The sequence below is a fragment of the Mesoplodon mirus genome, assembly GCF_964341445.2.
Source record: "Mesoplodon mirus genome assembly, chromosome: 16".
NCBI lineage: Eukaryota > Metazoa > Chordata > Mammalia > Artiodactyla > Ziphiidae > Mesoplodon > Mesoplodon mirus.
The window spans coordinates 41789125-41804387 of NC_138992.1; the positions used below are offsets into that span (position 1 = coordinate 41789125).

Consider the following 15263-nt stretch of genomic DNA (forward strand, 5'->3'; position numbering starts at 1 on the left):
TAGCCAAGTAAGGTAAGTAGGTTACCAAGTAACTTACCAAGGAAGGTAAGTTGACTAGTTCCCATCTTATAGATCAGTAAACTACTTGCAGACAATTTGCAAGGAAAAGCTATCTCATAAGGATATGTTCAAGATAAGAAATTCATTGACAGAGACTCACTACTCACTCTTCTAACCTTATTTCCTCACTGTGGATACAGTTTGAAAATTTATTCCTGTGTATGTGCAACACACTATTTTCTATGAGATGTTTAAATAGATACCAAGGTGTAGAGTTCCAGAAATTTGAATATATGCTTCAAACATCTGGAGTTATACATATGGGGAGTATACAGCTGTGTTTATTTCAATGATTACACATTTACATGCATACAATACATTTATTTAAATGTATAATTTCTTATATATGTGAGAACTTTCAAACACATTTGCTGTACTTATTTGAATATGCAATTGAAAAAGGATTCAAATAAATAATTCACCATTTTAATTTAAATCATACAGTATTTATTTGTATAATGTACTTATTAATATATAATCAGAGCACTTTTTAGTGTAAAACCAAATATTTTTAAAAGATTAAAGTAACAATCGGGATCATGAGTCATACAAATGAAGAAATTTTTTGTACAGAGGTATTCATAGCTAGCAAACTTTCAGAAGAATTTGGAAATTCAGCAGGACAAGAGAATAAAAGCATTTGCAATTGGAATGTGTTTCTTTTATTCTAACAATTTTATCATAGTATAGTGGCCATTTTACTTGAATCTCAAAGCACTTATCCAGATGCATTGTTTTTGTTTCTTTGTTTTTATTTTCTTTCTTACTACCTTATCTGACAAGACAAACACTTCTGGGTACTGGTATAATATAGAACGAAAAAGAATTTTATTATTTTAAAGCTGCACACATGCAAATCTGGTCAAGAGTATTAGATAATCTCATTTAACTCTACCTTTATTTCTGGAAGAAGAACTGGAGACAAAGGATTTAGAAGGACAGAAAATAAAAGTACATTTTTAGACTCAATTTCTGGCCCTTATATCTTGGGAGATTTCAGAGAATCTTCCAGGTAGTCTGTTTATACTTGTCCAGTTCTTTTGTATGCTATTTCCTTTCTCAAGGTTTTCTTTTGTTTGTTCGTTTGTTTTTAAAGATTTGATGGGCTGTCCTAGAGAAAAGTGACTTATATTTCAGCAAGAGAAAAATTAAATTGGAAGTCACATTTTTTTTTTTTTTAAAGAAATTTGAGTTCAATTTACCACAGTATAAAAATGACTGCGGGCACTTTTTCATGTGTTGAACGACTGAATAAACGTCACTCACAGCCTCAGTTTCTTCCTTCTTAAGCTGTGGATAATAACATCTTGCAATGGGTGTTTTGAGGATTATATAAGATATAAATCATTCAATTGTCAGATGCTTTGCAAATAATAACTAATAACAATATTTCATTTCAATTTTGTAGGTGTGAAGACTGGGTACCTGGACACATCTCCAAATCTTAGTTGTTGGTCAGATTTCAGGAATCACCTTTCCTAAACTGATTAATCTGTTAAAAGCTTGAATCTGCCAACAACATTGTTTTCAGACAATTCATTCTTCCATCCAGGGACGCCCCCCCAGAGAGTGTGGATGGGGATGTGTGTGTGTGTGTGTATGTGTGTTACGTGAGAAAAGTTCAATAATCAAAAGAACGTATTTCTGTGCTTTATATTGAAAAACAAGTCGCAGTCCTTATTTTCAGTTTCCACGGCTACTTTGTGAGACAAGTATCAGAGCTTGGGAATTGCGTCAAAAGGAAATGCCACAGGTTCCGCGCATTTCCTTCCAGGATCCGCGCAGAGGCGGGAGAGAGAATGACCAATCGGAGCGCAAGTTTAGGCTACTCCCGCCGCTTTCCGTCGAGCCCCGCCTCTTTTCCGTACCGCCCTCTGGGAGTAGGGGTGTGCAGCAGCCTCGTCCCGCCCCCTCCTCTGAGTGACAGGACCGTGGACAGCAACATTTCCAGTCGGACACATAGTTTGTTGGCCCTTGCGTTGGCTGAGCTGAGGTGTGTGTGTCCGCGAGGGCGAGGGGATTGGGGAGGCCCTGCCCGGGAAGCTCGGGGTCGGGGACTGAAAGCAGGCGCACTTCCTTAGTGGGCCCCCAATGCGTTTAGGAGACGTTCGATCCGCCCCTGGGAGCGGCACTTGGGCGGGCTGGGCGGAGGGGGGCTCTGGAAGAGGAAGAACCCAGAGCCCGGGAAACCCAGTAGGTACGGTAATGACTTAAGGACCCTTCCCGGCGAGCAGGGAGATCGCGGTGGGGGTGGGGATGGCAGGCGCGGGATTCATGCGGTGGGTGGGCGTGGCCGCCGTGGTTGCTAAGGAACGCGCGGTTCCCGCCCTGCCAGCGTGTCTGGCGCTGGCTGCTGGGACCTAGAAACCGTAGCCCCACCCACCTCCTAAGGCCTTCCACTAGGGTAGGGGCTGGCTCCCCTGTGCTGTCAGTTAATTCGCGTCCGTTAATTTCACTGTCCTGGTCTCTGCGTCTATAGTTCCCGCTCGGGCCTCCCTGTCTCATGTTACTCTTCTCAACATTTTTTCTCGCCTCCCCTTCTAAAATGAACAAGTATCTGCAGACCAAAACATGTGCACAGAAGGGCTTCAGGCAGCCTGAGGTGGCTTTATTGCCAGGATGGTGGGGCGGGATTGGGTCTTTTCCTGGTGTTTGGTGAATCCCTGAACCCACATGGTGTCCATGTGGATGACTAGGAAAAGGGAGATAGAAGATCTGATTTCTTCCACCTGGAATTCTTTTTAATCGGTGCTGCTGTTTGAGCTCAATGAGCTTCTCAGGAAGTTGAGGCAATTCATTATTGGACGTGCCCTAATATATGATCTCCCTTTCAGACCCTTTTATGGAGAAGGGTGGTACTAAGCCTATAAAGCCCTCTTTTGCTTCACTGTCCCATATTTAATGATTAACTATGAGGTGGTAACGATAGATAACCATTTCAAATCTCTTCTTTGCCCCAATCAGCTGGCACCAAATGATTCAGCAGAACAGACATTTCCAGAGAGAAAACACAAGGAGCTAAAAGTCTGCTTTTACTTCCTTCTGCTAGGTTTACTGTATAAATCCCCAAGAAGGAAGCTTGTACTACTTGTTACCACTGGGAAGAAGACTGGCCTAAAAGTCAGGAATGTAGCAGAGTTTGGAAATATTTGCCCTTGGTCAGTAACCCTCATAACTGTTTTCTCATCTGGAAAGTGGAGATACTTATGTGCCCTTTATTTCTAAAAAGGAGGAATAATTGGTTGTGAAAGTGTTATTAAAGTAACGATCTACACGGATGTAAACTGTTATTGATTACATTTTTAATCTATCTTTTTGTCTCTATGATCTCTGTTGTTGATTCTGTATTAGTTCTTGTTAGTACCTGAAGTGTCTTGCATGACATTTTTTTTTTTCCATTGACACCACTAGATTTTTTTCAAGTATATTCATAGCCTGAAAGAATTGGTAAAGAGTACATTCTAATTCAACACCTTTCTGGTGTCATATACCATTGTAAGAAGCCAAGGGAAGATATTGACTCTCCCCTTAGAAAAAAACACAATTACAAGCATAAGTCGACCTTGGATAAAGAACATCTGTTTTTGATCAACTTCTTGAGGGTTAAGGAAATTACTCTCCCACCTTACCTCACTCCAAAGAGTGAGTAATTTATATCCAAAACTACTTGGCTGGGAGCAGAATTGGGTCTCTTTCCTTTCTTACGCAATGCATCTCACTGTAGCTTACCTTAGTTCATGGTCTTCAATGAATCCTTTTTCTTTTCTTTTCTTTTCTTTTCTTTTCTTTTCTTTTCTTTTCTGTTTTTAGTGTTTAACAAACATGGGCTACCAATGATCAATAAACTGTTGCTGTCTTTCAAAAACATGTAAATTATATTTTATTCCAAATGCCCTTTGATCATCCTCTTAAAGAATATTCTTATATTTAAGCAAGTAAAAGAGAAATTATTGTCAAATATTTTGGGAAAATGTTAAATTGTATTTTTGTAATTCTCTCTTCTATCAAAGTCCATTTTGGACAAAGAAAAGCTGATTACTTTTAGTGTATGCTACTAGAATTATTTAATATAAATGAATGATCTTTTATAACATTATAATTTCCCGTGTCTAAAAAATATTGTGTTTGACTTCACTTTGGCTCTTTTCCTGATTTCTGTATTAAATGGAAGGCTAGAAAGAGAGATATTTTGTTTGTTAACATACCTTTATCTAGCTTTATCAGTAAAAGTGGGCATCAGTAGTAGATACTATCATTAGATAGAGAAAACAATGAAAAGGAAAAATATATAGATTTTGTAATAAACATAAGTGTATTTAGGAGCACTGATTGTTTCTTTAGCACTTATAATTTTATTCGAACTGTTTAATATTTATTCCTTTGTTTACTCAACTCACTTCATTTCTAGTGGAGAAACTAGAATAAAGACAAACTGATTACAGCAAGAATTCTAATGGAATTAAAGTTTTAGGGCCTCAATAAATAATAGCTCTTCTCTTGAATTTGTAAACAGACAGGTGGAGTTGGCAAGGTCTGCTTCCTTACTACAGAGCTGATTGGACATAGTGCTTTCAGTGGGAGACGAAAAATGAGTACTAGAACTTCCTTCCCCTTTTTAGCTCCACTCCCTTTCTCGGAACCTAGGCTTTAGTCCAATGAGAGAAAATTTCAGTTTAAAGAACAGATGCACTTACTCAGAATTGCTGGTCTGTATGATCCAGGGCAGAGAGGGAAGAAAAAGAAGATAAACCCCTAGTGTTTACAGGTTTATAACAGGTTATCTGTACCCATTGGGATAATATGGACCAAAGAATTTCAGCTACGGATCATTTAACTCCCCTGTTGGGAAGCTGTGAATACAGAGTGGGATCTGAGGCCAGAACTGTTAATCTAGTGCTCTGGTTTTTCATCCTGGATGGTACCTCTGGGCCATTTGAAATATGTGGAGGTGTTACTAAATTATTATGATATCTTTAAAAGCTACTGGCTTTTAGGACCCTGACATTTAAGGATGCTGAATATTGTATAATGTAGAGGTCCACCAGCTCAATGAAAGCTTTCCTTCCCCTACTCCAATGCCAAAATCATCTCCAGACTATTCCAGTGGAAGTTCCTCCATATAGAAACATGAAACTAGGCCAAATTTCCCCCTAGTCTTTGTTCATATGTACCATGTTTTTTATTTCCTTCTTTTTATTTTTTTTAATTGAAGTGTAGTTGATTTACAATATTGTATTAGTTTTAGGTTTACAACAGAGTGATTCAAAATTTTTATACATTATACTCCATTTAATGTTATTATAAAATATTAGCTATATTTCCTGTGCTGTACAATATATCTTTGTGGCATATTTATTTTATACATAGTAGTTTATGCCACTTAGTCCTCTATCCCTATCATGCCCCTACCTCATCCAACCTCCCCACTGGTAACCACTAGTTTGTTCTCTGTGAATCTGTTTCTGTTTCATTATATTCATTTGTTTGTTTTATTTTTGACTCCACATGTAAGTGATAATATACAGTATTTGTCTTTTTCTGTCTGACTTATTTCACTAAGCATAATACCCTCTAGGCCCATTCATGTTGTCACAAATGGAAAGATTTCATTCTTTTTATGGCTGAGTAATATTCCATGGTATATATACACACCACATCTTCTTTATCCATTCATCTATTGAGTATCTACCATGCTTTTGATATCAATAGATTTGACTCTAAATGTGAAGATCTTAATAAAAACACTGCTTAGAATGTAGTTATTTTTTGGTATTCTCTCAGAATAACTAAAATTACATTAATGGAAAAAAGCGATACATAGTTCATCATATTTAATATCCTTAACACTGAATATATCCTTACTGAACATATAAGAATCATAGACTCCTAGAGCTAAATTTTTTTCACCCCTATTATGTACATTTAATTCTTTCTTATATGGTACAAATGTTAAGTATCTTTGTAACAATAGAGTGAGTAGGTATATATTTTCATCAAAAAGAAAAGATGACTTCTTAGCTTACTTTTTAGTTTTGAAATGTTAACAACAATAGAAAGATAAATACTCTGTACTCAGTGGTTTAACAAACTGTTGTGTTGAATCAGAAGGTGGAGACAGTTCTGTAAATGAGAGGATCTTTTCAATTTCATGGTTTTCAAGCCATTGAACATGGAGAATGAAGCAGGAATAAAGTAGCTTAGTTCTTCTATAGTAGTATTATGTAGGACAAAGTGAAAAAACAGCAGACCAATTAGATTGAACAACTTAAAATTTTGGGGAAGACAAAGGGAAGATAGTTTAATACAAAAAAGCATTTTTTACATACTTTGAATTTTAAAATATTCAAATATTGCAAGATATAGAATAAGAAATTATATGGATACCTGTGACAATATCCTAATTGTAGATTACAGTTTATAACCTACACCAGCTAGAAAGTGCACTGGACTGAAAGTTTTAGACCTGGCTCCAGCAGTAGATACATCATTTGTTGGGTTTTATAATGTCTCCAGGCATCAAGTTCCTTATTTGTGAATAGAAAGAGTTGAAAATTTATTGTTTTCTACCAGTTTTTTTTTCTGAAGAATATGCTTGAGTATTATGAAAATTCTCATTATTCACAGTGATTCACTTATAGCAGTTTATAGCACTGAATCTTTCTGGGCAGGAGTGTATTAGATATTTTTTAGGTATAATTTTAAGAAGAATATCCCAGTTCCTGATTTCATTTTGTCTGTTCATAGAGGTCTACTCTCTGTCTCTTCTCCTTCCCTCAACGTCCCCCTCACCCTCCACACATGCACACACTTGGAAAACACTGGGCTATGTAGAAATGATCTATACAGGCTCTTTCAATGCCAGGACTTTCTTGATAAATTCAGCAGTTGAAATGAATAAAGTGGAACAAAAAAATCCCACAAAACCAAGGAAAAGGAAATTGGCAGAATACTCATAGACATACCTGTGAAAGCCTGAGAAGAATTTTAAGCTAAGGAAGAATATTTGAGGGAATTTTTTGATATCTAACACATGCAAGAATGCATAACCTCTATGGATAGGAGAACTTCATATAAAAAGAGCAACGATTAAGTGACACTAGGAAGAGAATAAGATAAAACAAAAAGAGGACAAAGAAACTGAAAAATGTGAGGACTGTATTAGTTTTATATTCATGCTGTATAATTTCTGTATTTCAAAGTCTGATATAGGTTTTACTGGGCTGAAATCAAGGTATTGGCAGGGATGCATTCCTTTCTGGGGGCTCTGGGAGAGACTGTTTCCTTGCCTTTTCTGGCTTCTGGAGGCTGCCCACATTCTTTGGTTTATGGCTCCCTTCCTCCGTCTTCGAAGCCAGCAACTTTGCATCTCTCTGACTATTCTTCTGTAGTCAAATACATTATGACCACAACTAGGAAAACTTAACAACATTTAAAGACTCAGCTGGATAATCCAGGAGATTCTTCATTTAATCACATCTGCAAAGTTCCTTTTGCAATGTAAGGTAACATATTCACAAGTTCTAAGAATTAGGACTTGGACATCTTTGAGGAGGGACATTTCTGCCTATCACAATAACGTATTAAAAGTTCATATTTGAGGCAGTAAAGAGCAGAACTGATGTTATGGTAGAAAATCTAATGTGTGGAGAATAGACTTGAAAAAATGTCCTAGCTGAAATACTGAATGCATGAAAAGAGAGAAAGATGAAGTCCATTATATGAACATTTGGAATTTCTGAAGGAGAGACTAGAAAATAGATACTTGTTCCTAAACAAGAGAACAGAACATTTGAAAAAAAATAATAAACAAAGGGATAACAGGAAATAAAAGTTTTATGAATTAAAAAATGACCAATGTATGCAGAAAGGATATTTCTTATATGAGATGTAGCAACTCAGAGACACAATATCAAGATTTTTTTCAAATTATAATGATAAAGGAAAAAAATTTTGCATATGTATAGAAAGAGAGAGAAAAAACACCATATTATTATCAGGAAACAAAAATTAAGCTGGTCTCAGACTTCTTTTCTGTAGTATTAAATACCAAATGACAACAGAGCAACATTTTTAGAGTTTAAAACAAAATTCCATGCAATCTGTCTTGTTCACACACAGCAACAGAAAACCACTCTTAAGTATATAAAGAACTCTAAACTACATACTTTTTGCTTTGGAGGGAAAAAGGACAATAATTTATAAGAAGCTGACACAATATAAATACAAAAGCGATGGTATATTAATAAACAAAACATGATATATCTCAGAACCCTAGAATATAGAGGTGGATTTAATAATTACATTAAGTCTAGTTAAAAATTCAAATTAACAAAAAAACTGCATGAGAAGATATATAATGTAAAAATTAATTCAGCAACGGCAATGTAAATTTAAATAAAACATTGTGATTTTCTGATTTTTTTATGCCAGAGATGAAACCTGGTAATTCAGGAGTATGAATAGATTAAAAAATAAACCATAGGGCTTCCCTGGTGGTGCAGTGGTTGAAAGTCCGCCTGCTGATGCAGGGGACACGGGTTCGTGCCCCGGTCCGGGAGGATCCCACATGCCGCGGAGTGGCTGGGCCCGTGAGCCATGGCCGCTGAGCCTGCGCGTCCGGAGCCTGTGCTCCACAACGGGAGAGGCCACAGCAGTGAGAGGCCCGCGTACCGGAAAAAAATAAAAAAATAAAAAATAAACCATAGCTCAGCAAACTATGACCTGGAGCCCACCCACATCTGGCTTGTTTTTGTAGGACCCATGAACCAAGAATAGTTTTTATGTTTATAAATGGTTGAAAAAGATCAAAACAATGATATTTTGCAATGTGAAAATTATATGAAATTCCAACTTTATTGTTTATAATTAAAGTTTTATTGGAACACAGCTACACTCATTTGTTTACATATTGTCTATAGCTGCTTTTGTTTTAAAACAGCAGTGTTGAGTAATTGCAACAGAGATGTAAATGTGGTGCTCTCATAGCTTTGCATTGCTTCTCAGAGCACTACAAATCAGTGACAAAATTGAGTTATAACTTAATTTTGTCTCTTGACCTGCAGAACCTAAAATATTTATGATCTGGCCCTTTACAGAAAAACTTTGCAACTCCTAACCTAAACTACGTATATGGACTTTAGTGTGTAAGACTGAAACTTTCTTTTCAATTCATGGTACCCAGATTTACTCAGTTATTGCCCTTCAATGTTCTACTTACCCTAGCAACTCTTTGGTCTTATATGGACTTGGGTTAAAACCAAGAATCTATTATTCTTTATATTTAATAATCCAAATTTTCTCTTTTTCATCTCTGTGCTTTAGAAACAAAATTCATGTAAAGATTTTAGAATATCACTTCCAAAGACAAAAATCAGTTAATACTGCAATACTGTAAGAAGAAAAAATGAATACTTTACTATTGTATGCCAAAATGTCCATGTGCTTATAGAGATAGATAAGCATGTACTACATTTAATAAGTAGGTTGTATGTCAATCATTTAATAATCAAATATTTGTTCAGCAAGTATAGGTGAATTATTTCAGAAGAAGTGACATTGAAACAAGGTTTTGAAGGATATTTGTAAATTCAAGGTGGTTAAGGCTGGGGCTAAGGTAACATGGAGAACAAGATTTGTAAAGCCAGTAAGCTGTCAGTAGGGTCATGTGATTGGGAAATGTAAGAAATTCAGTAGCTGGAACAGAATTTGGAAAAAAAAAAAAAAAGTGGCTGCAGTTGAGGCAATAAGACCTGCTAGCCCAGGCCAAGAAGGCTATTATATGTCATGCAAAGCAATTCTCATCTTGTGGGCAATGAGGATCCATTTCAGATTTTTGAACTGTAGAGCAACATGATCAGATTAGTATTTAGAATAATGGTTCTTAAAATTTTCAAGTACAGCACTCCCTAAAATTCTTTAATGTTATGACTTATACCTTCATGAAGCAAAAGTTGCCTTGGGATATACCCATTTATGTTATATTTATAACAGTTTTTCCTCTGAGGGGGATATATAAACAATCCCCCAATTTCTTTTCTCTATTTTACAGATGTAAAGTCTATATCTCAGATAAATGATCTGAACACACTCTTCCTTGTAGAGGAAAGTGAGTGTGCTCTGTGATTAGACAGATTTGATTTCAAATCTCTACCCTTACCTTGTTAACTGCATGCTTGGAAAAGTCACCTAATCACTAGAAAACCAAGTTTTCCCAGTTGGGGTTAATTGTACTTATCCCACAAGAATATTATGAGAATTTCTGATAATGCACGTGACATGCTTAACAAAGTAAATGGAAACTGCTGATATTATTACTAATATTAATCATCATCATTATAAGGCTTCAATACCCATTATTCACATTTTCAAAACACAAAAGTTTTGAAAAATTATTTTTTTCCAAGTTTTCACAAACTCATTTCAGGCAAACCATCTTTGAAATGACAAGGTACTACTTATATAGTATTTATTTTTCTAGTCAGTGTCAACATTGATAAGATTTTGCTGTGAAGTATTGATGTGCTGCCCCTATACTCCTCTAAGAGTGTCATGTAATTATGGTAGATATGGGACATATTACCTTTCTATAGTTTCCAAAACACATCTCTCCCATTTTATTTTATTTTTATTTTATTATTTATTTATTTTTTAGAATTAAAAAAAAATTTTAATTAAGAAAACATTTTAAAGTCTTTTAAAAAGACTTTAAAAATTCTTTAAAAAATCTGGACAATTCTTAAAGTCTTTATTGAATTTGTTACAATATTGCTTCTGTTTTACGTTTTGGTTTTTTGGCTGCGAGGCATGTGGGATCTTAGCTCCCTGACCAGGGATCGAACCCGCACCCCCTGCATTGGAAGGCGAAGTCTTAACCACTGGATCACCAGGGAAGTCCCTCAAACATTTTAGATAAGGACTACAGATCTATATTATTGTGATTCTTTTATTTTAATAACAGCTTCATTGAGATATGATTCACAATCATAAAATTTATCATTTTAAAGTGTACAATTCAGTGGGTTTTAGCATATTCACAGAGGTGTGCAATCACTACTATCTAATTTTAGAATATTTTCGTCACCTCAGAAAGTACCCACTATCAGTCACTCCCCATCTGTTCAGCTCTCACCTTCACTGTTAATCAAACTTTTTCTGTCTCTATAGATTTTCTCATTCTGAACATTTAATATAAAGAGAACAATAGGAATGATGCATTAATTGGACTTTTGTGAATGGCTTCTTTCACTTAACATAATGTTTTCAAAGTTCATCCATGTTGTACCATGTATCAATATTTCATTACTTTTTATGTTGAAATAATATTCAATTGTGTGCTTATACCACATTTTGTTTATCTATTTATCATGGATTGTTTTCACTTTCTGGCTATAAGGATAATGCTGCTATTTACATTTGTGTACACATTTTAATGTGAACATACACTTTCATTTCTCTCACATATATACCTGGGAGTGGAATTACTGGGTCACATGGCCATTCTGTTTAGTTTTTTGAGGAACAACCAAACTGTTTTCCAAAATGGCTGCACCATTTTGCTTTCCCACAAACAATGTATGAAGGTTCTAGTTTCTCCACATCCACAGCAACACTTCTTATTATCTGTCTTTTGGTATAGCCATCCTAGTGGGTATGATTTGAATTGTGATTTTGATTTGAATTTCCCTAATAACTGATGATACTGGGTATCTTTTCATGTGCTTATTGGCAATTTGTATTTATTCTTTGAAGAAATATCTATTCAAATCCCTTGCACATTTTAAAATTGTTATTTGTGTTTTTACTGTTGTAAGCGTTCTTCATATATTCTCTGTATATGACCCTTATCAGTTATACAATTTGCAAATATTTTCTTCCATTCTGTGGGTTGTCTTTTCATTTTCTTGATCATGTCTTTTGGAATACAAAAGTTGTATTATTCTGATGAAGTCCAATTTACCTATCTTTTATTTTGTTGCTTGTGCTTTTCATGTTGTTTCTAAGAAACTATTGCCTAACACAAGGTCATGAAGTTTTACTTCTGTGTTTTCTTCCAAGCATTTTATAATTTCAGCCTTTGCATTTAGGTCTATGACTTGGTTTGAGTTAATTTTTGTGTATGGTATAAAGTAGGAGTTCAACTTTATTCTTTTGCAGCATCATTTTTTTAAAAGACTATGCTTTCATATTGTGACTCTTGACCTGAATTATCCTCATTATTTTCAAATAGTCTAAAAATTGCAAGCTATTTTTTTATTGAAATACAGTTGGCCTACAATATTATATTAGTTTCAGGTGTACTGTATAGTGATTTGACATTTGCATACATTATGAAATGATCACCATAATAAGTCTAGTAACCATCTGTCCCCATACAAAAATATTATTGACTGTATTCCTTATGCTGTAAATTATTTATTGTATAACTGGAGTTTGTATCTCTTAATACCCTTCATCTATTTCACCCACCTCCCCACCTCTCTCCCTTCTAGTAACCACCCATTTGTTCTTTGAATCTATGAGTCTCTTTTCATTTTGTTTTGTTTGTTTTCTTAGATTCTACATGTAAGTGAGATCATGCAGTACTGGTCTTTTTCTACACCTGATTTATTTAACTTAGCATAATACCCTCTTGATTCTTTTGCATGTAGCTATCCAGTTTCCCCAACACCATTTATTGAAGAGGCTGTCTTTTCTTCATTACATATTCTTACCTCTTTTACCTCCTTTGTCATAGATTTATTGATTGTATAAGTGTGCATTTCTTTCTGGACTCTGTTCTGTTCCATTGATCTGTGTGTCATTTTTGGGCCAGTATCATACTGTTTTGATTACTGTAGCTTTGTAGTATAGTTTGAAATTAGGGAGGGTGATATCTCCAGGTTTGTTCTTCTTTCTCAAGATTGCTTTGACTATTCTGGGTCTTTTTGTGTTTCCATACAAACTTTAGAATTGCTTGATCTCATTTGGTAAAGAATCCTTTGGGATTTGATAGGAATTGCATTGACTTTGTTGATTGCCTTGAGTAGTATGGTCATTTCAACAATATTAATTATTTCAATCCATGAGCACAGTATATTTTTTTCAATTGTTTGTGTGGCTTCAATTTCTTTCATCAATGTCTTATAGTTTTCTGAGTACAGGACTTTTACCACCTTGGTTAGATTTATTTCTAGGTATTTTATTCTTTTAAATGCAATTATAAATGGGATTGTTTTCTTAATTTCTCTTTTTGATAGTTCATTGTTAGTGTATAGCTATGCAACAGTTTTTGTATATTAACTTTATTGAATTCACTGGTGAGTTCTAATAGTTTTGTGGTGGTGTCTTTAGGATTTTCTATGTATTTATATATGTATATAAATTACATAGTATATACATATTTTATATATATGTATATATATATTTATATATATATATTCATGTCATCTGTAAACAGGGACAGTTTTACTTCCTCCTTTCCAATTTGGATTTCTTTTATTTCTTTTTCTTGTCTCATTGCTGTGGCTATGACTTCTGATACTAGGTTGAATAAAAGTGGCAAGAGTGGGCATCTTTATCTTGTTCCTGGTCTCAGAGTAAGTGCTTTCAGCTTTTCACCATTGAGTATAATATTGGCTATAGGTTTGTTATACATAGCCTTTAATATGTTGAGGTACATTCCCTCTATACCCATTTTGTTGAGAGTTTTTATCACAAACAGATGTTGAATTTTGTCAAAAGCTTTTTCTACATCTATTGAGATGATCTTTTTTTTAAATTTGATAATGTATCACACTGATTGATTTGTGAGTATTGAATCATCTTGTGTCACTGCGATAAATCCCACTTGATCATGGTGTATGATTCTTTTAATGTATTTTTTGATTTGTTAATATTTTGTTGAGGATTTTTGCATATATGTTTATCAGTGGTGTTGGCCTGTAATTTTCATTTTTTGTGGTCTCTTTTTCTGGTTTTGGTATTCAGGGTGATGTTAGCCATGTAAGATGAGTTTGGAAGTGTTCCTTCCTCTTCAGTTTTCCAAATAGTTTGAGAAGGATCGATGTTAACTCTTTAAATATTTGGTAGAATTCATCTATGAAGCCATCTGGGCCTGGACTTTGTTAAGAATATTTTTTTATTACTGATTGAATTTGTTAATTAATGATTGAGTAAATTAATATTAATTTATTTATTAATGACTAAATTTCATTACTTGTAATTGGGCTCTTCATATTCGGTTGGCCAAAAAGTTCATTCGGGTTTTTCCATTACATCTTGCAGAAAAAGATGTATGTTTTCCCATACGTCTTACAGAAAAACCCAAATGAACTTTTTGGCCAACCCAATATTTTCTAAATTCTTCCTGATCAAGTCTTGGGAGATTGTACATTTCTAGAAATTTATTCATTTCTTCTAGGTTGGCACATAATTGGTTGTAGTAATCTCTTATGAGCCTTTGTATTTCTGTAGTGTCAGTTGTAACATCTCCTTTTTCATTTTATTTATTTGGGCCCTCTCTGTTTTCCTTGATGAGTCTATCTAATGGTTCATCCATTTCATTTATCTTTTCAAAAAATCAACTCTTAGTTTTATTGAGCTTTTCTCTATCTCCCTCTTTTTTTTTTTTAAGTCTCTGTTTTATTTATGCCTGCTCTGATCTTTGTTATTTCTTTCCTTCTACTAACTTTGGATTTTGTTAGTTCTTTATTTTCTGTCACTTTAGGTGCAAGACCAGATGGTTTCTTTCAGATTTTTTTTTTGTTTCCTGAGGTAGGCTTGCATCACTGTCAACTTCCATCTTAGAACTACTTTTTCTGCATCCCACAGATTTTGGATTGCTATGTTTCCATTTTTGTTTGTCTTCAAGTATTTTTTTTACTTCATTTGATTTCCTCTATTACTGATTGGTCTTTTAAGTAGCGTATTGTTTAGCTTCCACCATGTTTGTGTTTTCTGTAGTATTTTTTTTTCTTGTAATTTATTTCTAGTCTCATAGCGTTTTGATGGAAAAAGGATGCTTGGTATGATTTTAATCTTCTTAAATTTATGAAGACTTATTTTGTGGCCTAGGATGTGATCTATTATGGAGAATGACCCAAGTGCACTTGAAAAAAAATGTGTATTCTGCTGTTTGGGGATGGAATATTTTATATGTATCTATTAATTTCATCTGTTCTAATGTGTCATTTAAGGCCAGTGTTTTTTTTTACTAATTTTCTGTC

The 15263-nt window shown here is 34.6% G+C and overlaps 1 protein-coding gene across 4 annotated transcripts in view; it reads left to right on the top strand.

Moving 5' to 3' along the window:
• The first annotated feature begins 1958 nt into the window (after positions 1–1958).
• The window catches only part of TRIQK (triple QxxK/R motif containing), a 91309-nt gene continuing 78004 nt past the window's right edge, over positions 1959–15263 (top strand). The window contains exons 1-2 of one of the 4 annotated variants that reach the window (XM_082601620.1): positions 1959–2053; positions 3110–3218. The gene's annotated coding sequence lies outside the window, so the exon portion shown is untranslated. Of the gene's footprint in view, positions 2056–2204; positions 2258–3109; positions 3219–15263 lie in introns of those variants that run through there. The other 3 variants (XM_082601621.1, XM_082601623.1, XM_082601622.1) reach the window with 3 other exon arrangements.